Raw genomic sequence first — 24,237 nt, 5'->3', positions numbered from 1 at the left:
TTCATTTGCAGAGCATTCTTCCTCTGAGCTTAGCTGTAAACAAGGCTATAAATCTTGGTCACATTTGGTCTTTGTGGGCTCTCTGCACCCTCTCTCAGCGGCCTGGCACCCGTCCTTCCTTGGCTTGGATTTTCTTTACAAAGTGTGCCTGCCTGTGTGCTGAGATGACAAAAAGATTTGGGGAAGCCCTAGTAACCCCGCTATACTCGGGCTAGTAGACTGTGGTAATACTGAAATAATGTATAGTAGGGAAAGATACCCATAAATTAAGCGTCACAGTGAAAATCTTAATTAATCACTGGAAAAATATTTTAATTCAAAACCATGTTCTTTATATAAATCTATATTTTTGTCTCCTTCTGTCTCGACATTTTACATAAACCACAACATATATAATGAATATTCAAAATCACATCACTATTACAAAATATAACATATATATCACACCACAATATACATACAAAATATATATACAACAAAAATATATATACAAACAAGTACTAAGTGCAATTAGTACTAAAAGCTTCCAAATTAATTCACATTTAGGGGCTGCCAAATGACTTTTTCAAAGCAGTCCTCCAATTGAGGTAGTGATGATGAATACCGTCTGTGACGGAAAATTACTCAAGTCTACTTAAATGCAGTATAATCATATATCATAGTCTTTAAATTCATAAGTTCATAACACTCCTTCAGTTGTTAGTCGATGCCTTTCGGCCCTTTAATTCCTGACCTCATCAGGACGTAGGAAGTGGGACCTTTAATGATGTCGGGTATCCGTCTGAACATATTATTCTAGGCAAGACAGTCTAGATTCTTCAGGAGGTACATGAATTTCAGTATATGTGTACATGTATTTAAAGGTATCTATGTTCCTTCGAAGCTCACAATGAGAAATGTATGAGTTAACTATTTATATTGGAGATAGAGGGTCTTCATGCTCGCACCCTCCATCCACGTTGGATGCAATGTTATCAACCATACTGCTGTCTATTCAGATTCAAGCATGTGAATTTATGAAAGATCCAATACTGGATAAGAAAACAAGTTACTTACCTGTGACTACAGTTATCCAGTATTGGTATCTTTCATAAATTCACATGGGACCCACCCTCCTCCCCTTTGATGCTCGCATTTCCTCTCAGGTTATAATTTTTCACTCTCGTGCTGGAAAATCTGGGGAAGGGAGCTTCTCTGGAGAAGATTCTAGAGGGTGCTGGTGCCTGATTGGACAGCAGGCAGGTTTGGGTCCTTTCATAAAAGGACATGGATAGGCTATGGGAGCAATTGCTGTCTCCATTATAGCCTATGGCAAAAAAAAAATATTTGTTAATTATTGCTATTTTATGTACAGTGGGACTCCCACTTCGATGACGGGGATGATTCAAGCATGTGAATTTATGAAAGATACCAATACTGGATAACTGTGGTTACAGGTAAGTAACTTGTTTTCTTATATTTTGTAATAATGATGTGTTTTTGAATATTCATTATATTTGTTGTGGTTTATGTAGAAGGGCGAGACAGAAAGAGACAAAAATATAGATCTATATAAAGAACATGGTTTTGAATTAAAATATTTTACCAGTGAATAATTAAGGTTTTCACCGTAACACTTAATTTATGGATATCTTTCCCTACTATACATTATTTCTGTATTACCACTGCCTGTGTGCTGAGAGCAAGGGTGGAGGATCACTTGCAATTGCTTATAGCCAAGGCACCCAGCTCTACCAGGGCTGGGCAATCCTTAGAGACAGTGCCCACTTCTGTTTTTTACTGGAATCCCACTCGCAGCTCCATCAGTACACCGCAATTCACACACTCCAAGCTCTCAGCCGTGCCAGTGCCAGGAAGCCCACACACGCTGTCTGCCAGAGCACCTCAGTTCTTGCAGTCAGTACACTCCGCTGTTCCAGTACTAATACTTTGGGCGGCGCTCCATCAGTGCATCTCAGTTCTACCTGGGGGAGGTCACTTCCTTTCCTATACTGGGACCCCGCTCACATACAACTCCATTACAGCAGGTCATTTATAATATTCAGTCCCACTGCCAAGCCAATTCTGGACCCAAAAAAGCAAAACACAGCTCAGCCAATGCACCTCAAGTCTAACATCTAACACCACTGTTAATGTGACCCACCACAGCTCTGCCAGAATCCCTAAATTCTAGCATTCAGTGCACATTTAATCTCAGTAGTAAGGCTCACACACACGCCCTTGAGGACTCCTCGCTTCTGTGATTCAGATGCAATGCCACTCCTATACTGTGCCCCACTCGCTTCTTCTCCAGGGCACCTCCAGGCTAACACTGGGCAACATTGGGATGCCAATACTAGGTTCCATACATAGCTCCATTAACATACCTCACTTCAGACTTTGTGTGCCCATTACTATTCCAGTACTGCATCCCACATACAACTCTGTCAGTGCACCTTAACCCTAACCTGCAGCCCCCCATTATTTCAATATCAGGAATTACACAGCTCTTTTTTTCCCATTCCTCACCCGCTGCCTTTCTGTTATTTCAGCACTGGGCTGGGACACAGCTCTGTCTATACCCCCAGCCCTGATCTGAAGCACCCCAATATTGCTGTATTGGGGTTCACATACAACTCTGCTAATGCACCTTCTGCTGTTCTGCAGTGCCCCCTGCTGTTCCGAACTCTGACTTCTGTTTGTGGACGTGGGGCAGCCAGTTAAATCTATTCTTAGCTGCTGTTTATCTGTGAGAGGGTCTGTTTTACCTATCTCACTCTGTTCTTTCCTTTACTCTCAATGTTTTCTTTCTCCCCCACTTTTTGCTTTTCAGTTTTTAACATCCACACGTTAACAGTTTCGCTCTTTCTTTCAGCTGTTTATTTCTACTCCTCTCCATTTTTTTATTTCCCTCTTCTTCCTGCTACCTCCTCTTCCAAACTCGCAAAAACGTGGTTCGTTCTTTCCTCATTTCGTTCCTCTCTTGTTTCTTCATCAGGTGTTCATTCTTTCACTATTTTTTCTCTTCCCTTCATTATTTATTTGTCTTTTTTATTTGCTCTTTCCTTTAACTCGAGATGTGTCCTTTCACTTCTTTTTTTTTTTTAGAACATTCTTCCTTCCTTTCTCTGATGTTTTTCTTATCTTTATCTGTCAATTCACATTTTACTATAAATCCCTCTTTTTCCTGCCTGTATGTGGAAGCCACAAGTTACTTGTTGGGACCCGAAGTGTCAAAGTGGTTTTCCCATTCTGTGTCTGTGGGAAATGTTTCAGTACATACATGTCCTGGTTCTTTCGCTGCTTGTTTCTCTCACCATATCTCTTTTTTTCTCTAATGTTAATTTTTCTCTTTCTTTTTACCCATCTTTCATCATCTTTTCTTCTCTATTTTTCATTTGCTAGCTTCCTTCGCTTTTTTCTTTTGTCTCACGCGTTTGCTCTATTTCTTCTTAGTAGCGTTTTTATTTTCACGTTCTTTCTTTCCCTTCTTTCTTTTATTTCTTTGCAACCCCTTCTCTTTCTTCCTTTTGTCTGTTGTATTCCTTTTGCTTCTCTTTTTCTGCCCCATCTGCTTTCTCTCCTGAGGCCTAGTTATCAATGGAGCAACAAGTGCAGTGGCACCACGGCTCAACTCTTAACTCTAATTACTGCTGTATTTTCCTACCGAAATTGCAGTCAACCATTTTCCTTTCTTACTCCAGGGCCCATGACACGTTACTACGCCACTTGTCCTCTCCATCTTTACTCCTGACTCCCTGTTTCCTTCCACTCTTCAATCCGTCCCAAATGATATTTTTGTTATGGTCTTTTGAACATTACACTCAAATGCCAAAAGTTTATTTCTGATGGATACAACTACCTGTGGATTCCTCACCTTATGAATTCGTACTTGCGCCAGCATCCGACGGAAAGTCTTCTTCCTAGCTGTCCACGAGGATGTCATAATGGCACGGCTCCACGTGACTCCGTCTGACGTCACAGTGCCAATAAGAGGTCCTCGTTGGCATGCTGACGTCAGTTTCCTTTTTTCCGTGCCTTCGACGCGTTTTTTTCTTTCCTGGCTCGTTGATTACTGTTGCGCTTTGGTGGTTACAATGTCTCCCCCAAAGAAATCAGGTTTTAAGCCCTGTAAAGACTGTGGAGGTCGGATGTCTGTAACCGATCCACATTTGGACTTTATCTGGTGTCTTAGCTCTGAGCACGACGTCAAGGGGTGTAGGTCGTGCCAGAGCATGAACCCTAAGGCTCTAAAAGAACGAGAGGCTAAGCTTTTCATGGCGAAAGCCAAGAAGAAGGGCCATAAGAGGGTTTCATCCCATGCTTCGCCAAAAAAGCATAAGAAGCGGCGTCACCATGATTCACGATGCCGTCATGACTCTCTGCGCCAGTCGGAGCGGAGCCGATCGAGGTTGAGGTCTCCTTCTACTCGACACCAGAGTACATGGGAGGTGAGCCCTACTGTGACGCCTCAGCCCAGGAGTCCGGAGATAACTCCGGCGCCGTCGGTCTATGAGGTGACTCCTCATAGCCTTCAGTTTTCACCGGCGCCGCAGGAGACTGATGTGCAGCAGGCTCAAGAACATCGATATCCTACTTTCCCGGCTCCAGGGGAGGATCCGGTAGCATTTTTAAATGCAATGTATGCTGTTTTCCAGTCCATGGCTCCTGCTGGTGCACGGCGGTTCCCACGGGGCCATTGGCGTTTGACTTGGGCTCCCCGGCGCCGTTTAAGGTGGCTCCGTTCATGCCGTTTTGCCCTGCTGAAGGTGTTGGTTCGGCGCCAAGGATGTCTCCTCGTGGAAGATCTTCACCAGCTGGGTCTGTGGCTCCATCATCGCGTCAGCCAACGCCATCGCCACGTCATTCGACGTCTATGTTGTCTCCTTCCCGGCCGGCCCCATCGCCTTCATGCCACCCGACTCTGCGGAAGACGTCATTGGAGTCCGTGTCGGCACCGACACCAGGTGATGCTAGGTGTCATCCATCTCTTCCTGTGCCCTACCGGGATTCGAAGTCTTCGGCGTCGGTAAATTCATTATCGCCGCCGACTTTGGAGTCACGGAGAAAGGCATTACGACTCCTGGAGGAGGAAGAGTACAGGCAGTTAGAAGAAGGTCAGATTGGGCCTTTGGATGAGTACCAAGGCTTGGGGTCTGCAAGCGGCCTGGATACTTCCCCGGAATGGGACATTGCATCTCCAGGGGAGTTTACAGAGGAGGCAGCATCTTTTCATACAGTGATCAGAAAAGCAGCAGAGTTTTTAGACTTGCCTTTGTCTGTGGCGGAGGTGAAAACAAACCTGTTGACTGAGGTGTTGCATCCCTCTACGTCCACTGCCGATCCTTTACTGCCCTTCAACGAGGCGTTGACGGAGCCCATTCTGGACCTGTGGAAGAAGCCGGGTACGACTCCAGCGGTGAACAGGGCAGTAGCGAGGAGACATAGGGGCGCATCCGGGGATCCGGGTTTCTTGTCACGCCATCCAACTCCTGAAAGCTTGGTAGTCCAGGCGTCTTGCTCCGCGAAGTCTGCTCCTGGAACATTCCCTGTGGTCCCATCTGATAGGGAGTCCAAAAGAATGGAGCAGTCTTCAAAGAAGATCTTTTCATCGTGCAGCATGGCGCTCAAGGCTGCAAATGCTACCTGTGTGCTGGGCAGGTATGTCCACGCCCTTATGGACTCTGCTAAGGAGATGGTCAGAGATCTACCGCAGGATGTACAGAGGCCCTTTGGATCTCTTTTTTCGGATGCGTAGGCGGCTGCGCAGCAGATTATACAGTCTGGCCTGGACACAACGGATTTGGTAGCCAGGGCCATGGGGACATCTGTGGCTACTAGGAGGCACGCCTGGTTGAGGTCCTCCGGGTTTTCATTGGACATTCAAACCACCTTGTTGGATCTACCATTCGATGGAGAGAAGTTGTTTGGAGAAAAGGCGGATTCTGCCCTTGAGAGGTTTAAAGACAGCTAAGTCTTAAGGCTTACAGACTACCATTGCTACTCCTTATAGACCTTTTCGCAGGTTCAGGGGGTTTGCACGTGGTTCTGCCTTTAGGAGGCCCCAGTACTCGGCCCAACAACCTGCCAATCCACCCTATCGTTCCTTTAGAGGGCGGGGTAGGGGTAGAGCTAGAGGGGCAGTCCAGCAGCCTTCATCATCATCCTCTTCCTCTGGTGGACAACAGCAGAGGCAGCCCTAGTTTTCCCCACTTTATCGTTCATACCTCTCCTGTAGGGGGAAGGCTGAGTCCTTTTCTCCGCAAGTGGGAGTTGATAACAACGGACTCTTGGGTGTTAAAGATTGTGGAAAAAGGATATGCTCTCCCCTTTCAGGAATCCCCTCCTCCCTTTCCCCCTCGTCCTTCATTTTGTTCAGAAGACCATCTTCTGTTGCTACAACAGGAAGTTCTGGCCATGTTATCAAAGGGCGCAATAGAGTTGGTGCCGGTGCAGGAAAAGGGTCAGGGTTGTTATTCAAAATATTTCCTGATCCCCAAAAAGGACGGTCGTCTAAGACCGATCCTGGACTTGAGGATTTTGAATTTGTTCCTCAAACAGGAGAAATTCAAGATGCTGACTCTAGCGCAGGTGCTTTTGGCGTTGAACGAAGGAGACTGGATGGTGTCTGTCGACTTGCAGGATGCGTACTTTCATATTCCGATACTCAAGTCGCACAGGAAGTATCTCCGGTTTGTGGTGGGGTCGCAACACTACCAGTTTGCGGTCCTTCCGTCTGGGCTTACTTCAGCACCTCGAGTTTTTACGAAGGTGATGGCAGTGGTTGCAGCACATCTCAGAAGGAAGGGAATAGCGGTATTCCCCTACCTGGACGATTGGTTGATCAAAGCCAAGTCTCCAGAGCTTGTGCTGTCTCATCTGCGGATAACAACCCAGTTGTTGTTCGATCTGGGGTTTTCGATAAACGTACCCAAATCTCACCTGGAGCCCTCTCAATGCCTCCTGTTCATAGGGGCAGTACTGGACACAACATTGTTTCGGGCCTACCCCCCGCCTCAGCGGATTCGGGACATTCAGGCGCTGATTCCAATGTTTCAGAATGGAGCGGCTGTTCCAGTCCTCAAAGTCTTACGCCTGCTCGGTCTATTTGCTTCTTGCATTCTGTTGGTCACTCATGCACGCTGGCATATGAGGGCTCTTCATTGGTGCCTCTGCAGGCAGTGGTTCCAACACAAAGGAGATCTCGGGGATTCGATAAGGATCTCCAGGGACACTGCAGCGGATCTTCATTGGTGGACGGTGGACGGCAACCTTTCCCAAGGAAAACCGTTTTCGCTACCACCGCCAGTGGCCACAGTGGTATCGGATGCTTCCACTCTTGGGTGGGGAGCTCATCTGGGGGACCTGGAGATCAAGGGTCTTTGGTCTCCAGCGGAACAGATGTTGCACATCAATCTGTTGGAATTGCGGGCAATACGTTTGGCACTCAAGGCCTTCCTCCCTTCCCTTCGTGGTAAGTCAGTTCAGGTCCTGACGGACAACACTACCGCGATGTGGTACATAAACAAGCAGGGAGGGGTAGGGTCGTACCTTCTCTGCAGAGAGGCTCTGCGACTCTGGTCCTGGGCTCAGGGCCATCAGATTTGCTTAATAGCAAATCATTTGGCCTGAGTTCTGAATGTACGTGCGGACGGTCTCAGTCGTCACTACTCAGTAGATCACGAGTGGCGTCTCCATCCGGACCTGGTCCTCTACATCTTCGGGATGTGGGGTTCGCCTCAGGTGGATCTATTCACCACTGGGGAGAACGCGCACTGTCTGTTGTTCTGCAGCCTCCAGTATCCGATGCAAGGAGCATTGGGGGAAGCGTTTCAGATGTCCTGGAGCGGCCAGTTGCTTTACGCGTTTCCCCCCATACCCTTGATTCCTCGGGTTCTGAGGAAGGTTCGCCAAGACCAGGCCCAAGTCATCTTGGTGGCACCGGACTGGCCGAGAAGGGTGTGGAACACAGACCTTCTTCAACTCTCTCAGTGCCCTTTGCTCCGTCTCCCACTCAGGGCAGACCTCCTCTCACAGTCGCAGGGGCAGGTTCTACACCCCCACCTCCAGAGCCTGCACCTTCATGCCTGGAGATTGAACGGGGCAACCTGAGTTCCTTTTCTCTCGCACCGGATGTAGTGGATGTTGTTCTATCGTCCAGGCGACACTCCACTAAATCCATTTATGCCGGTAGGTGGGCAAAATTTGTGGTTTGGTGCGGAGAGAATGAAAAAGATCCCTTAAAGGCCCACCTTTCAGATGTTCTTTTGTTTGCTCTTCATTTAGCAAAGAAAGGCTGTGCGGTAGCTACAGTTAACGGCTATTTAGCGGCTCTGTCGGCTTTTCTTTGCCTTCCGGACCAGCCTTCTTTATTCAAATCTCCGATTGTAAATAGGTTCATTAAGGGCTTAGTTAATAAGTTTCCTCCCACGCCCTTTCACATGCCTCAGTGGGATTTAAATCTGTTTTTGACATTTCTGATGGGTTCGCCTTTCAAACCCATGCATTCATGCCTGTTAAGATATTTAGTCCTTAAGACTGTTTTCTTGATTGCAATCACCTCTGCTAGAAGAGTTGGGGAGCTTCAAGCCCTTTCCATTAAACCTCCCTTTACCATGTTTTTCCCTGATAAAGTGGTGCTGAAAACCAGGGCAGCTTTCCTGCCAAAAGTTGTCACTCCTTTTAATATGGGACAGACTATTACCCTTCCCTCTTTCTACCCTCCTCCACACCCCTCTAAAGATGAAGAGAGACTCCATCGGTTGGACCCTAACAGGGCTCTTAGTTTCTACTTGGAGACAACAAAAGACTTTCGTCTGGAGGATCAGCTGTTCGTGGGGTATGTTGGACAGCGAAAGGGCAGAGTGGTCCAGAAGCGAACTATCTCCAGGTGGGTCATCCTTTCTATAAAAGTTTGCTACTCACTGGCGAAGAAAGTTCCCCCTGAGGGTATCAGGGCCCATTCCACCAGAGCTAAGTCGGCCACTTCGGCCCTGGCAAGAGGGGTTCCAATAGTGGACATTTGTAAGGCGGCAACTTGGGCGTCCCTCCATACCTTTGCAAAACATTACTGTTTGGATTCTGAGGTGAGAAGGGACGGCCATTTTGCACGCTCGGTATTGCAGGATTTCTTGGTGTAATCAGGCGGGCACCCACCACCGAGTGCGGTACTGCTTTGGGACTCTACAGTATTCATAAGGTGAGGAATCCACAGGTAGTTGTATCCATCAGAAGAACAAGTTACTTACCTTCGGTAACGATTTTTCTGGTGGATACACTAGCTACCTGTGGATTCCTCACAGTCCCTCCCGCCTCCCCGTTGCCTGCCTGATTGCACAGATATAGTTGCAAAAGTTTGTATATATATGTATATATGTGTATAATTTGATATTTATATTTCATGTGAATATATACAATTATGGGAAGTGTTCTTGTGTATATGTATTTTTTAAGTTTTTTATGGGGCGGTTCTCACCTGTTGGCGTCAAAGGCACGTAAAAAAATGGAGTGAAACTGACGTTAGCATGCCGACGAGGACCTCTTATTGGCACGGTGACGTCAGACGGAGTCACGTGGAGCCGTGCCATTATGACGTCCTCGTCGTCGTGGACAGCTAGGAAGAAGACTTTCCGTCGGATGCTGGCGCAAGGACGAATTCATAAGGTGAGGAATCCACAGGTAGCTAGTGTATCCACCAGAAAAATCGTTACCAAAGGTAAGTAACTTGTTCTTCTGATAAAGGTTTATATGATAATTTTATATGTTTTAAGATAGAGGAAGACGATAAATGGAAGTGCTCAGTTAAATGCTGGGCCACTGGAATTATATGGCAGGAAAAAACGAAATTATGAGGCATAGTTGACCAATTTATGTAGCAAGAAAAGTCCAGTTATGAATTTACAATGCCGTAGCTCTAATTCAAGAAAATGCAAGACCTATTGCATTGCAAATGCTTGTTAATATATCTGCTGGCAACTTGTGCCTGATGTACGTAGGTAATCACTGTTAGTAATCTCGAATATGGTTGCCATTAATGCAATTGTCCCTGTGTAGTTATTACTACAGCTTTAATAATAGGAACTCTAAAGGATTTTCATTGAACATAGGTAGCTCTCATTTACATAAATGTTGGAGACCCCTGCTGTACACCCTGCTCTGCTTATTATCAAGAACCCCAAAGAAGGTCTGATAAGCTCTGGCATGCAGCATATAGCATCCATTTGACACATAAGGTTACCTTTTAGGTTTGTTAGACCTTGCTTTTAAATTGCATTAATTCGTGGTTAATTGTAGTGTAGGGCAGGGTTGTAAAACACAGTTTTTTCAAAATTAATAGGAAAGTGTGAAACACTACCATTGGCTTCAAGCAGGGTCTCTGGAATGTCACAGAGCCCATATCCGTACCAGCTTTTCAGATTAACCGCTGTGCAAAGAATTTCTATTCAGTATCCCTTGAAGTACATTTATTTTATGTGGATATCAAGAAAATCTGGAACTCATTCTGTGTTTCTGCACATAAGTAAGCCCTACCAGTTCTACTACAAAGTTGTAACATACCTGTCAATCAATTTTGAAAACAGTGCTTTGTATCTGAAAAAAAACTAGTTTCAGAAGCACTTCTACCATTACACAACAATTATGAACTTGATATATTTAGTCTTTCTTCCTTCTTTGCATCCATCTAGATGCACCAAATTGAATTACGTGGTAGTTGTAGATCTTAACAGATTTAAACTCTTAGTTTGTGCAGCTGTTCTTTCATGGCAGAAGGGAAAACAATTTGGAACCTTGTCCTGGGCTCATAAAACTACTGGTCAAGCAGGACTGGATATATTTCACTAATTAGCTGCACACTCTCTGTCCTTCTGGGGGTTTTATAAAATGGCGCCTGCGCTGTTCCCACCCTCCCGCCCATCAGCAAGGAAATTCCTGGTCCTAACTTTTTTTATGGGATCAAATAAACTGTCTCCTTCCCAGGACCTAGGCGTTTGTACGAACGAAACTGTTGTTAATAGCACCATATGCTGTGCCAAATTCGTGCCGTTAGCATTTCTCTAGAAGTGAAATTTATGACTTTGATGAGATATCTCACCTTCTAAAGCTGTCTTGCCAGGTTCCCGCTCCAGGACTGCGATAAAAACCACCCACACTTCCAACACATAAAACAGCAGCCATTTCCCATGATGTAGAATCTGAATTGCAAATCATTTTGTCAAACCCTATACATTATGAGGGAAGCTTGGGGACTCCTTTTATGCTTGTATGTATTTATTTGGAAAAGAAAGCAGCATCACTAAATATCCCATCTGGATCATCACATCACTAAACTGCTTTATAGTACCACAGACCAAGTGGAATGCACATGCCGCTCTCATAGCTCCTATCTTAATAGTTTATTTAAAAAAATGAAGCAACCGTGGTCCTACCCCAAAGGTTTTTGGTCCCTGTCCTGCACAAAATGCCCTTAATCACATATAGAAGCCTAGGATATTGTTTTAACAGGTAATAACACGATGATTAAAACTGCATTCCGAATGCATAGGGGTGAAAGGACGTCGGAAACCCTACCTGAAGTCAAAGGAGGCTTCTGTTGTCCAGCTGCTGTCACAACCTGTGGACCAGGCCGGTGGAACCCAAGGATGGAATCTGGAGGTAGAAGACCTGAAAACGAAGGGGACAGAGTCCAGCACCCCCAGAGGTGCCCAGGTTGTGCAAATGGCAATGCCCACCATCATAGACATGAAGTTCCTGCAGATTGGTGAAGGAATAAGTACAGCTGCGGGGTCAGGGAGCTACAGAAGATCCTTGGAGTCACCTTCAAGTTGTCCCACGTCGGTCGCCAGATTGCAAGAGGGTCAGTGACCAGCGAGGCAACCAACAAGCACTGGCAGGTGCAAGCAGGTGAAGATGGATGCGCACGTTTTTGGGGACCAGCAACGTCCAGGAGACTCTACCCTTGAGGAGGAGCCAGGGCTGACCCTCAGCTCACAGGGAGGCTAGCAGAAGTCGTCGGAGCCCCCACGAGTGACCAAAGGCGATGGACACAGGGAGTCACAAGGAGGCCTCAGCAGCACAAAAAAACAGAAATCCCTCATCGCAGGAGCTGCAGAATGGAGGCTGATCTTTGAGTTGCAGAGTGCTGGAGGCTGGGACTTCTTGGCGGCTGAATATCGTCCGGAGGAAGAGTCAACAAGCCTTGACAAGAGCAACAGTCACTGTGCACAGGAGTTCCAGCCCAGTGGCAGGAGCAGGGGCCCGCCGTCTCCCAAGTTTGTCGTAAGACAAGCAGGACCCAGAGGAGGCCACAGAACCACCACCTGTGATGCGGAGACTTTCGATGTCCGTGGGACAGCAGACCCCACCAGCTGGTCGGCATTGTCTTGAGGTGCCTGCGGATGAAGGGGAGTGAATTGTTCACTACAAAAGAGATCGCTTCATGCCTCCTGATGTAAACAGAGTTCTTGTGACCCTGGAAGATGCACAGCTTTGGATGTTGCAGAATTCTTGCAGGATCCGGAGAAACAATGTTGCAATGGGAGCTTTCACATCAGAAGCAGACGTGTTTTGGTTTGAAAGCAGACCAACTGCGGTTCCAGGGGCCTGGAGCTGAAGATGTCTTGCAGAGAGTGCCTTGTAAAGTCTTGCTCGACGAGTCGGAGGACCCACCCTTGGAGGAGCCCTTAAGTAACCCAAGAAGGGGGTTGGTCACTCTCTGAAATGACCCATCTAACAGAGGAGGTCAGGGATGTCATCTACCTGGCCTAACTAGTCCGATGCTCCCAGGGGTCTCTTCCTGTTTTGTGTCCAAGATGGCAGAATAAGCCGGCCACCTGGCAGAGCTCTGTGCACCTCCGTAGGCGAGGAGCTGGACAGTGGGGTGGTCACTCCTCTGTCCTTTGCGTGGTTTTGCATCAGAGCGAGAACAAGGGGTTCCTGAACTGGTGCAAACTGGATTATGCAAAGAGGGCACCAAATGTGCCCTTCTGAGCAGTCTGGCGGTGCTCAGAGGCCACCCCACCTCAGCCCAGAAATACCTAGTACAAATGGGGAGGTGGCCCTTGCAGGAACTCCTTTGTTCTGCCTTTTGCTTCTTGAGTCCATCTCAGCAGGAGGGAAGAACAGTGTCTGGGGTCAGCAGCAGTGTGGGCTGGCAGCCAGACCCCAAAAGGTTGCAAAGGCAGAACTGGGGGACCTTCTAAGGAACCCCTAGAGTACAAGGGATCATGCAACTAGCACTGGAATCAGTGTAGTTGCATGATTCCAACATGTTTGATACAAACATGCCTAGGTTTGGAGATGCCATTATGTAGTTGGACCACTTGTGTTGATCATTGTCCACTACATATCTTAAGGTAGCTTCCCCACACTTACAAAGCCCAGGGAATGGAGTCTGGGGTTTGTAGAGGTACCCTGCTCATGCAAGGCTACTCTCACACTTAGGGACATGCACCCTGCCCTTGGGCTGAAGACAGTAACCCCTACACAAGTGTTGCAAAAATAAAGGATTCTTTATTACAGCACTAACTACTAGACTAGCATTGGTATATCTCCCTTTGGAGATATCTACACACAATATATACACCAAATAACAAGCAGAAATAGCATAAAATGTACAGGGCCCTATGGGAGAGGGAGGGCAAACCATATGCTAAGTGGAAATCGAAATAGTGAACCCAACCAAGGCAAGTGTGGTAGTTAGCTAGGGGCCAGTGAAGAACAAAAATACCAGAATTAAGTACAGCAAGTGTCCCCAGTGACCGGGTTCAGAGTGGTTACCTACCCAGTTGGCTCATAGACTATCACAGGGAAGTTGCGGTTGGAATTTTTGAGTTTCAGAATCCTTCCCAGTGGACCAAGAGGAAACTCAAAGACTGGAGGAAGGTTGGAGAGTGTCCCCACCCAAGGATATGCAGAAGGCAGGAGTACCTACACCAGGGGACCCGGATGCATAGGGATGAAAGGACATTGGAAATGCTTGCTGAAGTCAATGGAGGCCTCGATTGTCCAGCTTCTGTTGCGACCCATGGGCCAGGCCGGTTGCACCCAAGGATGGATTCCAGACGTAGAAGAGCTGAAAAATAAGGGGACAGAGTCCGGCACCCTCGGAAGTGCCCAGATGGTGCAGGTGGCAATGCCCACCCTCCTATAGGTGAGGTTCCTTCAGGTTGGTGAAGGAAGAAGTCCATCTTCGGGGTCTAGGAGCTGCAGAAGATCCTAGGAGTCACCTTCCAGCAGTCCCACGTCTGTCGCCAGATGGTAAGAGGGTCAGTGACCAGTGAGGCCACCAACAAGCACTGGCAATTGCAAGCATGAGCTGAAGATGGATTTGCAAGTTTTTGAGGACCAGCAAGGCCCAGGAGACTCTACCCTTGAAGGGGAGTCAGGGTTGGCCCTCAGCACACAGGGAAGCCAGCAGAAGTCATTGGAGCCCCCATGGGTGACTACAGGCGATGGACACAGGGAGTCACACGGCCTCAGGAGCACAACAAAACAGAAGTCCCTTGTCGCAGGAGCTGCAGAATGGAGGGTGATCTTCGAATTGCAGAGTGCTGGAGGCTGGGGCGTCTTGATGCCTGAAGGTCTCCCGGAGGAAGACTCAACAAACCTTGGCAAGAGCAACAGTTGTGGAGCACCGGAGTTCCAGTCCAGTAGCAGGAGCAGGGGCCCACCATCTCCCAAGTTGGTCAGCAGACAAGGAGGACCCAGAGAAGACCACAGAACCACCACCTATGATGCAAAGCCTTTCGATGTCCATGGGACAGCAGTCCCCACCAGCCGGTCGATATTGTCTTGAGGTGCCTGTGGATGCAGGGGAGTGACTCCTTCACTTCAAGGGAAATTCCTTCGTGCTTCCAGCTGCAAACAGAGTCCTTGTGACCCTGGAGGAGGCACAGCCTTGGATGTTGCAGAATTCTTGCAGGATCTGGAGAAACAATGTTGCAATGGAAGCCTTCCCACCAGAAGTAGACTGATTTTGGTTTCAAAGCAGACCAGTAGCAGTTCCAGAGGCCAGGAGCAGAAGATGTCTTGCAGAGAGTTCCTTGTAGAGTCTTGCACGATGAATCTGAGGACCCACCTTTAGGGACCCCTTAAGTCACTCTAAAAGGGGTTGGCCACTCTCTGAAGTGACTCAACTATCAGAGTGGGTCAGGTACGTCATATACTTGGCCTAAGCAGTTAGATGCTCCCAGGGGCCTCTGCTTACCTTGTTTCGTAGATGGCAGAATCAACCGGCCACCTGACAGAGAGGAGCTGGACAAGGGTTGACCACTCCCCTATCCTTTGTGTGGTTTTGTGCCAGAGCTGGAATCGGGGTTTCTGAACTGGTGCGATTATGCAAGGAGAGCACGAAATGTGCCCTTCAAAGCAGTCTGGTGGTGCTCAGTGGCCACCCCACCCCAGCCAATAGACACTTAATACAAAGTGGGGGTGGTCACACCTCTCCCTTGCAGGAAATCCTTTGCCTTCTGTTGCTTGAGTCTGGCTCCCTAGCAGGAGGGCAGAAAGTGTCTGGGGTTGGCAGCAGTGTGGACTGGCAGCCAGACCATGTAAGGTTTCCCAGGCAGAACTAAGGGATCCTCTAAGGAACCCCCAGAGTATAGGGGATCATGCAACTAGCACTGGAATCGGTGTAGTTGCATGATTCCAACATGTTTGATACCAAACATGCATAGGTTTGAAGAAGCCATTATGTAGTTGGACCACTTGTGTTGATCAGTGTCCACTACACATCGTAAGATGGCTTCCCCGCACTTACAAAGCCCGGGGAATGGAGTCTGGGTTTTATAGGCATACCCTGCTCATGCAAGGGTACCCTCACACTTAGGGACATGCACCCTGCCCTTGGGCTGAAGAGCCTACCAGAGGGGTGACTTATAGTGTCTAAATGCAGTGACCAGGTTATAAAGTAAGCCTTATATTGGTGGTGAAAGGGTGCATGCACCATTCCACGCAGGCCGCAATTGCAGTCATGCAGACACAGTTTGCATGGGCTACCATGGGTGGCACAATATATGCTGCAGCCCATGGGAGACCCCTGGTGTACCAATGCCCTGAGTACCTAGGTACCATATACCAGGGTCTTACATGGGTGCACCAGAATGCCAATTGGGGAGTGTAAAGTTTACCATCAAGCAAATTTAGAGATGAGAGCACAGACCCTGGAGTCCTGGTTAGCACTATAGTGCACTACAGTCTAAACACACTGTCCTCAGAAAGATGCTACTTTCTTACAGCGGTCTCCAAAGCTCATTGTGGCCCGGCACTCGGCTTCGCGACACTCCTGATCTCGGTCGTGGGAAGGTCCCAAGAACAGTCACGGGGCCCCCATTCATCATCGGCCCACTCTAAGTCCTCGTAACTGTCGGGTAAGTTGAGGCACAAGAAGAAGTCGAAGAGGAACAAGCAGTTTCCAACTTCATCCCGTCCATCAGCCAATGACACAATGGAAAAAGAGTGCTGTCATTTCAGGCCGGAGTCCTTGGAGCCTACATCTGGGTTGACTTCGCACCTCCCTGATTTTCCAGGAGCCGGAGCGACCCCTGCTCACTCAGTCTTATGAGCCAAGCGCCACCTTAACGTTCCTGATGCCACCCGTGCCTCCGGGTGGCGTCGAACCCATCCTCATTGCCGACTCCAACGGACCCTGCAGCCAACACCCTATACCCACCCAACCCCGCACCACGCACAGCCTTCGCCATGTGTGGTAAGGGCTGGCTGCAGGGCGTGCGGCAAACCTCCTGTAACCACCCAATCCTGCACTATGCATGGCCTTTGGCTGTGCGCAACGAGGGGTGGCTATAGACCAGGCCCTGTAGATAAACCCCTATAATCACCAAACCCCATGCTATGCATGCCATTTCTTCCTTGGAAATTGGGAAGGGGGCACGTTGCATATCATTAATGTATATGGTGCGGTTCCAAAATGGTGGGGCTTCTAGGCCATTTCACATACTTGTAATTTTAAAAAGGGATAACACATTATCTGCTCTCAGCAGCAGATGACAAGACAGAAAACACTCATCACAGTCACTGCATTAAATGTTACATTAAAAAAAGCAAGAATGCAAACATCTCCATCAAGATGAACTTTTCAAGGTGGAAATGCAGAGAAAACACTTGTTTTGCCTTGACTATGCACAGGTAAATTGGATGAATAGTACTTTATAGAAGTGGAGCTTCAACTTGGGCACCTGCTTTGTTTATATCTGTAAATGCTTCCCCCCTGCATAGTTTGATATTCAGGCCCCAGGAGGTGGGGGTGGAAGCCGAGTCCTAAAATGGCTGGAAACACTTCCTGGTTGAAGTGTTGGCAAGCAATCAGATATCAGCACGGGAACAGTTGGATCCGCAGAGGATCCGCAGACCTAGCTATCTGTCTTTTTTTGCCTTGAATAGCTCCAAAAATACTAAACAGATTTACACCAAATCACAAAGAGCACAATCTGTGGACCAGGGTCTAGCTTCCTGCCAAATCTGGCATAATTCCGTTCAGCAGTTTGGACTGTAGGCATATCTAAAGACCATATGGGAAAATGCACGGGGAAGACACATTTTGGGATGCTCCCTTTTTCTAGGCTCCTGCTTGACCGATCACCCTGAAACTTTGTAAGACAGCAGCTGAACCGACTGTCAAACGGCGCCAAAATTATTATTGGCACAACAAAAAACACTTTTCATGTGGAAACTAGGTCCTAACTATGACTACCTACTGGCAAGTGCCAGTAGGTTTCATGTGTGTGTGTATATATATATATATATATATATATATATATATATATATATATACAGAGGTTACAGGGATGTTATAGTTAGGTTGATGTTTTACCCATACAAAACCATAGAAATTCAGCAGTTATACTTATGTTAAGAAACTATAACTCGTTGTCCAAAATTACTTTGCGACACAAGTTATAGTTTTTTCAGATAAGTAGAACTATAACTAGAACTATAACTGCTGTAATTTTATGGTTTTGTATGGGTAAAATATCATCCTAACTATAGCGTCCTTTTAATCTTTGTTTTTTCATTGACTTTCTATGATTTTTGTAACATATGCGTTAATATTTCTGTCAGGTTAGAGCAAGCCAATCAGGGCATTGTTTTTCCCTGGATTCGAGGACGGTCCATGGAGGATCCGAGGATGTATAGATCACCCTCAAAAAAAAAAAAAAGGGCAATATTTTGCTAACGAGGGGTCCCTAAGTGACCCACCCCATATTTCCAATGGGGTCAGGATACCTGTCAAACAATTGGAAAAATAGAGTACAATTTAATAAAAAATGCAAACGTTTGACAAGTGGAAACAGAGAGATTAATTTTTGAAGATTTAAATAGAAATAGTACCAAAAACCACAAAGTGCCAGTATCAGTCAACAGTCCGGGTAGACCTGGACCTGGGTGCAATGGGAGGCCAGCCACAATGTATTGTGGGTCGGATACACCAGAAACCAACCAGGTTGGTCCTGGTTAAAAAATGTAAGTTCTAGTCCACCAAGGGGCACACTTTTAAATCCCCCAGGGCCTCAGGGGAGGCACTTAGAGTCTCACAGGGTGTCAAGGAGAGGCTAGCAGCAGGTCCAAACCAGCTCCAGTTGCCACTGCTCAGTTGAGTCCTTCCATAAGAACCCCTCTTGAAACTTATCATCTCCTCTGTAGCCACACAGGAAGTCAGCCAACCAGCCCTCAGAGTCCACTTATTGGTCCTGGGTACAAAAGTGAGTAGGTCCAGTTCTTCTTTGCTCCTCTCAGGTCACAGACAGTAGGTCCAATCCGTGCCACATTTATGCCTGGCACTAGCTATTGAGTGTGAATAACTCCTGGTATTGTCCTAGGATAAACGTTCCCTGGGATAATCCTGTTCTCTTCCAGGGGATCCTCATCAATAGTCATAAACATTGAATATTCCCGCCCTTGTGCGGGGACCCCGGAGCATATATATATAAAATACATACATATTATCATGTGTAAAACAGCAATGCAGGCTATAATCATAAATAGGCTAAAATGCTTTATTTCTATGCAAGTTTTTTTTTAAAAAAAAATTTTTATATTATAAAATCACAATAGATCATAAATATCTACCTAAGCCCCAAAAACTGGACTTAGGGAAGTAAACAGCAGTAAATAGCAGAGAAAAATAGAAAAAAACCACATTGAAAAACAATGAAGCATTCTTAGCCAATAGGCTGCATGCAGGTTAACACAGAAGAACCATAAAAACTTTGGCACCGTGCCTTTAAGACCCTGAGCACCTCCAGTATCCCACCATGCCTCAGGGGTGAAGGGAAGGTGACAGTTGGTTCACAGTTAGGTCAGTTCTTTTTTCCGGCTTCTTCTGAGAGGATCCTGGAGCATTGAGCTCTCAGTTTTTCTGAGTTTTTTCTTCAGAAAAATCCCTAAAAATAGTGTTTTTCCTGTTTACTCGACAGATAACATCTTTTGTCTGAGTTTGGCAGTCTTTTCTGACAGAAAATGCCATCTCTTTTTGTAAAATGGCCTTCTTGTGGGAAGAAGAAAGCCCAGTCAGACCCACACTCTCTGTGTATTGTCTGCCTGCCACAGAGTCACTGTCCTGACACCTGCAAGTATTGTAAGAAGATGTCAAGGAGGACTCTCAAAGACAGAGAGAAAATCAGGCTACATGGGCTTCAGGAGAGGAAAAAGTCAACATCCGCTTCACTTCCCAGGCCTACAACAGAAGGAATGGCCAGATCGACGTCGACAGGTAGGATTGTGCCTGTTTGTTCTCCATCGACGTCATCGGCGCCACCGTCTCACCGGCATAGATCGCCGTCGACGGTGACCAGACCGACGTCGAGGGACAAAGCGTCGAAGCATGGACAGCACAGGGGTACATCTCCGTCGACGGCAGACCGCCGTTCGGCGTCGAGCCATCTCCGGCGCTCCCGTTCGCGTCGAGAACATCTCGCCCCTTGGCGTCGAAGGACACGACGCCAAAAACACCACGACGGCATGAACATCCGCCGTCGACCACTCGCCACTCAACGTCGAGACACACGACGGCGAGTAGGTCCAGGTCCCGCGATCGGCGTCAAGACATTCAACGTCGAGGCCTTCGACATCAAGACCTTCGACGTCGAGAACAGACCAGCCATCGCAACTTTCGACGTCGAGGATGCAATCGACGTCGACACAACCTTCAGCTGTGTCACAGGCAGTAGAGCCAGCGGATAAAGCTCCCTCACCGGTGGTCTCTATACGGAGTGCATCATCCCATTCCAGAGCGGGCTCATCGGGGCATGTTTCTCCCATCACTCTATCACCTAGATGGTTAGAGAGCCTGAATAGACCGGCAGCATCCCCGGATTCCCAATACTCTAGGATGTATTCTCCTACTGCCTCATTACCTAGAACGCCATCGCCTACAGCTAGAGCAGGACGGGCTCGTTCTGCTTCTCGTCAGCCGACCACAAGACCTGCACACTCTGCTACAGCTTCTCGTAGCAGGTCTCGTTCCCGAAGGAGAACCAGGTCGCGAACACCACACAGAAGATCACCTTCTTGGTCTTCTTCAGGATCGTCTGTTGGGCGCTACTCCCCCACGCTGACAGATTCTCCACCTGCTAGGATCTCACCGGTGGATGATATCACCACTTTTAATGAGGTACTTTTAAGGGGAGCGCAGAAACTAAATATTGAGGTACCGGAGCCGGCCACCTCATCCTCAGTTATCTTTGAGACCCTACAACACAGATCAGTCTCGAGAAAACTGCTGCCACTAGTACCGGGTTTGCTACAACCTACTATGGACACCTTTCTGACTCCAGCCACTCTCAAGTCTGCCCCGGCTAGGATTCAAAAGAAGTACAAAGCTCCGGAGCAAGATCCTTTATTCCTGCGGAAGGATCCGCCACCGGACTCTGTTATCTTAGCCGCAGCTAGAAAAACACACTCTGTGGCATCATCTTCCACAGTCCCCCCGGATAAGGAGAGCAGACACCTAGACTCCCTGGGGAGAAAGATGTGCGGTACGGCGGCATCTGCTATGAAGGTCTCCAGCGCCTCAGCACTTCTGGGCAGATATGACCGCTCTCTGTGGGACTCACTCCACAGATTTACAGAAAAGTTGCCCAGGGAAGATAGACAGGACTTCCAGGCAATCTTGCAGGAAGGGGGCCTAGTATCTAACCAGGTCATCAGCGCGGCGGCGGATTGGGGCGGATTTGACTGAGCATGGGTATGCGCACGGAATCTGCGCTAGGAGGTCTTCCTGGCTACGGCTCACGGGTCTGAAACAGGAAGCACAGCAACGCATTTTAAACCTCCCATTCAGCGGGAATTCGTTGTTCGGTACCCACGCGGATGAAGAGATGGCCCGAATGAAAACGGAGGTGGACACTATGAGGGCAGTGGGCCTGGAACGTAAGAAAGACTTCAGGCGGAGGTACAGGCCGTACGACAGACGACCATTCCAGCAGAGGGTTCAAACCCCTCACTGGTCTCAGAGGCCACAACAACGACAGGGACGTCCCCTGTTTCAGGCACGTAGACCCACAAGAGACCGAGGGGCAAGTAGACCTCAACAGTCTACAGCAAAGACACCAACAAAGCAATGAAGCATTGCTTCCCTCAGCACTGTGCACCACTCCGGTGGGGGGAAGTATTACGCATCATCTTCACGAGTGGCACTCCATCACAAGAGACAAATGGGTGCTCAATATTGTCGAACATGGCTATTCTCTCCTTTTAAAAAAACCTCCGCCACACTTGCCGCCAGCAAGATGTTTTCCTTCTCATCTCAGCCTGCTACGCAAGGAAGTTCTTGCACTCCTACAAAAGAAAGCTGTAGAAAAGGTTCCTCCGGCACAAAAAGGAAAAGGGGTGTACTCCCGTTACTTTCTGGTGGCGAAAAAAGGTCAACAGGGCATCTTCAGGCCAATTCTGGACTTACGGCTCCTGAACAAGTATATAAGAAAACAGAAGTTCAGGATGCTAGCCCTTCACCAGATTGTTCCGCAACTGCATCAGGGAGACTGGATGTGCTCCATCGACCTACAGGATGCATATTTTCACATCCCAATAGCATCCAAACATCGGAAATTCTTACGTTTCCAGATAGCGTCACAGCACTACCAATTCAGAGTCCTACCATTCGGCCTGAAGTCTGCACCCCGAGTTTTTTCAAAATGTGTAGCAGTGGTAGCGGCACATCTTCGAAGGCAAAAAATATTCGTCTACCCCTACCTGGACGACTGGCTATTGAAGGCTTCCTCTCCGGATCAGGCGAGAAAACATCGAGACATTGTACTAAGAACTTTCGAGTCTCTAGGTCTTCAAATCAACCACAACAAGTCAACCTTGATTCCAACACAAAACCTCCACTACCTGGGAGCTATACTAAACACAGAGCTCCAAAGAGTGTATCCTTCAGAGGAATGACTTTTATCAATCCACAGGAAGTGTCAACAACTATTAACAGCCGATGCACCTACTGCTCGTCAGGTGACATCGCTTCTGGGCTCCATGGCTTCATGCATCTTCATTGTCCCGTATGCCAGGCTACACATGAGGCCCCTTCAGGAGGCATTAGAGAACAACTGGAGCCAAAAGACTGGTCGCTGGGAGGACAGAGTACGACTACCAGCAGCGGCTTTTCAATCACTACAATGGTGGATGCACAGACCTCACCTGTCGATAGGTTCTCCGTTTCACCAGACAATTCCAGCCGACACTCTGGTAACGGATGCGTCTCTTCAGGGTTGGGGTGCTCATCTGGGTTCCTTCCAAGCTCAGGGTCTGTGGTCCGACAAGGAAAAGAACTATCACATAAATCTACTGGAGCTCAGAGCGGTCCATCTGGCTCTCAAATCTTTCTCTCCATTGGTTCAGGGGAAATCTCTCCTAATTCAGACAGACAATACAACCACAATGTATTACCTGAACAAACAGGGGGGAACAAGATCACTACCTCTGTCTCGAGAGTCCCAAACGATATGGCATTGGCTCCTGGCCAGGGGAATGTCTATCACAGCGATACACCTGCCAGGTCAGCAAAACGTAGAGGCAGATTTCCTGAGCAGACATCTAGAAGACGCGCACGACTGGGTCCTACACGACGAAGTCGTCGAGGACATCTTCGGTCAATGGGGTCGACCCCAGTTGGATCTCTTTGCAGACGAAGCAAACAAGAAATGCCCAGACTTCGCATCCAGGTTCTGCCGTCCGGGATCTCAAGGGAATGCCCTGTTGATCAACTGGTCAGGGATATTTCTCTACGCCTTTCCACCGATTCCCCTCATACCGGCAGTAATCAACAAACTTTACAACTCCAGAACCAGAATGATTCTGATAGCGCCACAATGGCCCCGCCAATTCTGGTACACGGATCTACTCAACTTATCGGAAAAACCTCACAGGAGGTTGCCGTGCAGACCGGATCTCCTGAGCAGAATGGAAGGCAGAATCCTACATCCCAACCTTCCCTCTCTGAGCTTGACAGCATGGCTCCTGAATTCCTACAGTATGGGCACCTAGGGCTCTCACAGGAGTGCATGAACATCTTGAAAGAGTCAAAACGACCTTCCACGCGGCGTTCTTGCGCTTTTAAGTGGAAGAGATTTTACATCTGGTGCTCTCAACAAGGTATAAATCCCATACGAGCTCAGGAGGATGTCATACTGTCCTATTTGCTTCATCTGGCGAAGTCTGGTCTGCAGGTATCTTCTATTAAGGTTCATTTGTCTGCAATTACAGCGTATCGTAAGTCGCCTTCTCAGGAATCCTTCTTTACGATACCTGTAGTCAAGGATTTCTTAGAAGGCTTGAAAAAGGTTTTTCCTCCCATTCGGAGACCTTCTCCTCCATGGGAACTGAATGTAGTCCTGTCAAAACTTATGGGCCCTCCCTTTGAACCTATCCACAAGGCCTCTTTACAGCACCTTACGTGGAAGACGGCTTTTTTGGTGGCCATTACTTCAGCGAGGAGGGTCAGCGAAATTCAGGCTCTGTCTTGCAGAGAACCGTACACGGTTTTTCACGATAATAGAGTGGTTCTGCGAACTCACCCATCTTTCCTTCCGAAGGTGGTGTCAGAATTCCATATCAATCAGACTATATCTTTACCGACTTTCTTTCCCAATCCGGAGACTCCGGCTCAGAAAGCATTGCATTCTTTAGACTTGAAAAGAGTGCTGAAATTCTATTTGGACAAAACAAAACCGATTAGACATTCTAACCATTTGTTTCTGAATTATGGTCATTTAAGAACAGGAGAGGCAGCGTCTAAACGAACGATAT

Source organism: Pleurodeles waltl, chromosome 12, assembly GCF_031143425.1.
Source record: "Pleurodeles waltl isolate 20211129_DDA chromosome 12, aPleWal1.hap1.20221129, whole genome shotgun sequence".
NCBI lineage: Eukaryota > Metazoa > Chordata > Amphibia > Caudata > Salamandridae > Pleurodeles > Pleurodeles waltl.
This window is presented reverse-complemented; position numbering follows the sequence as displayed.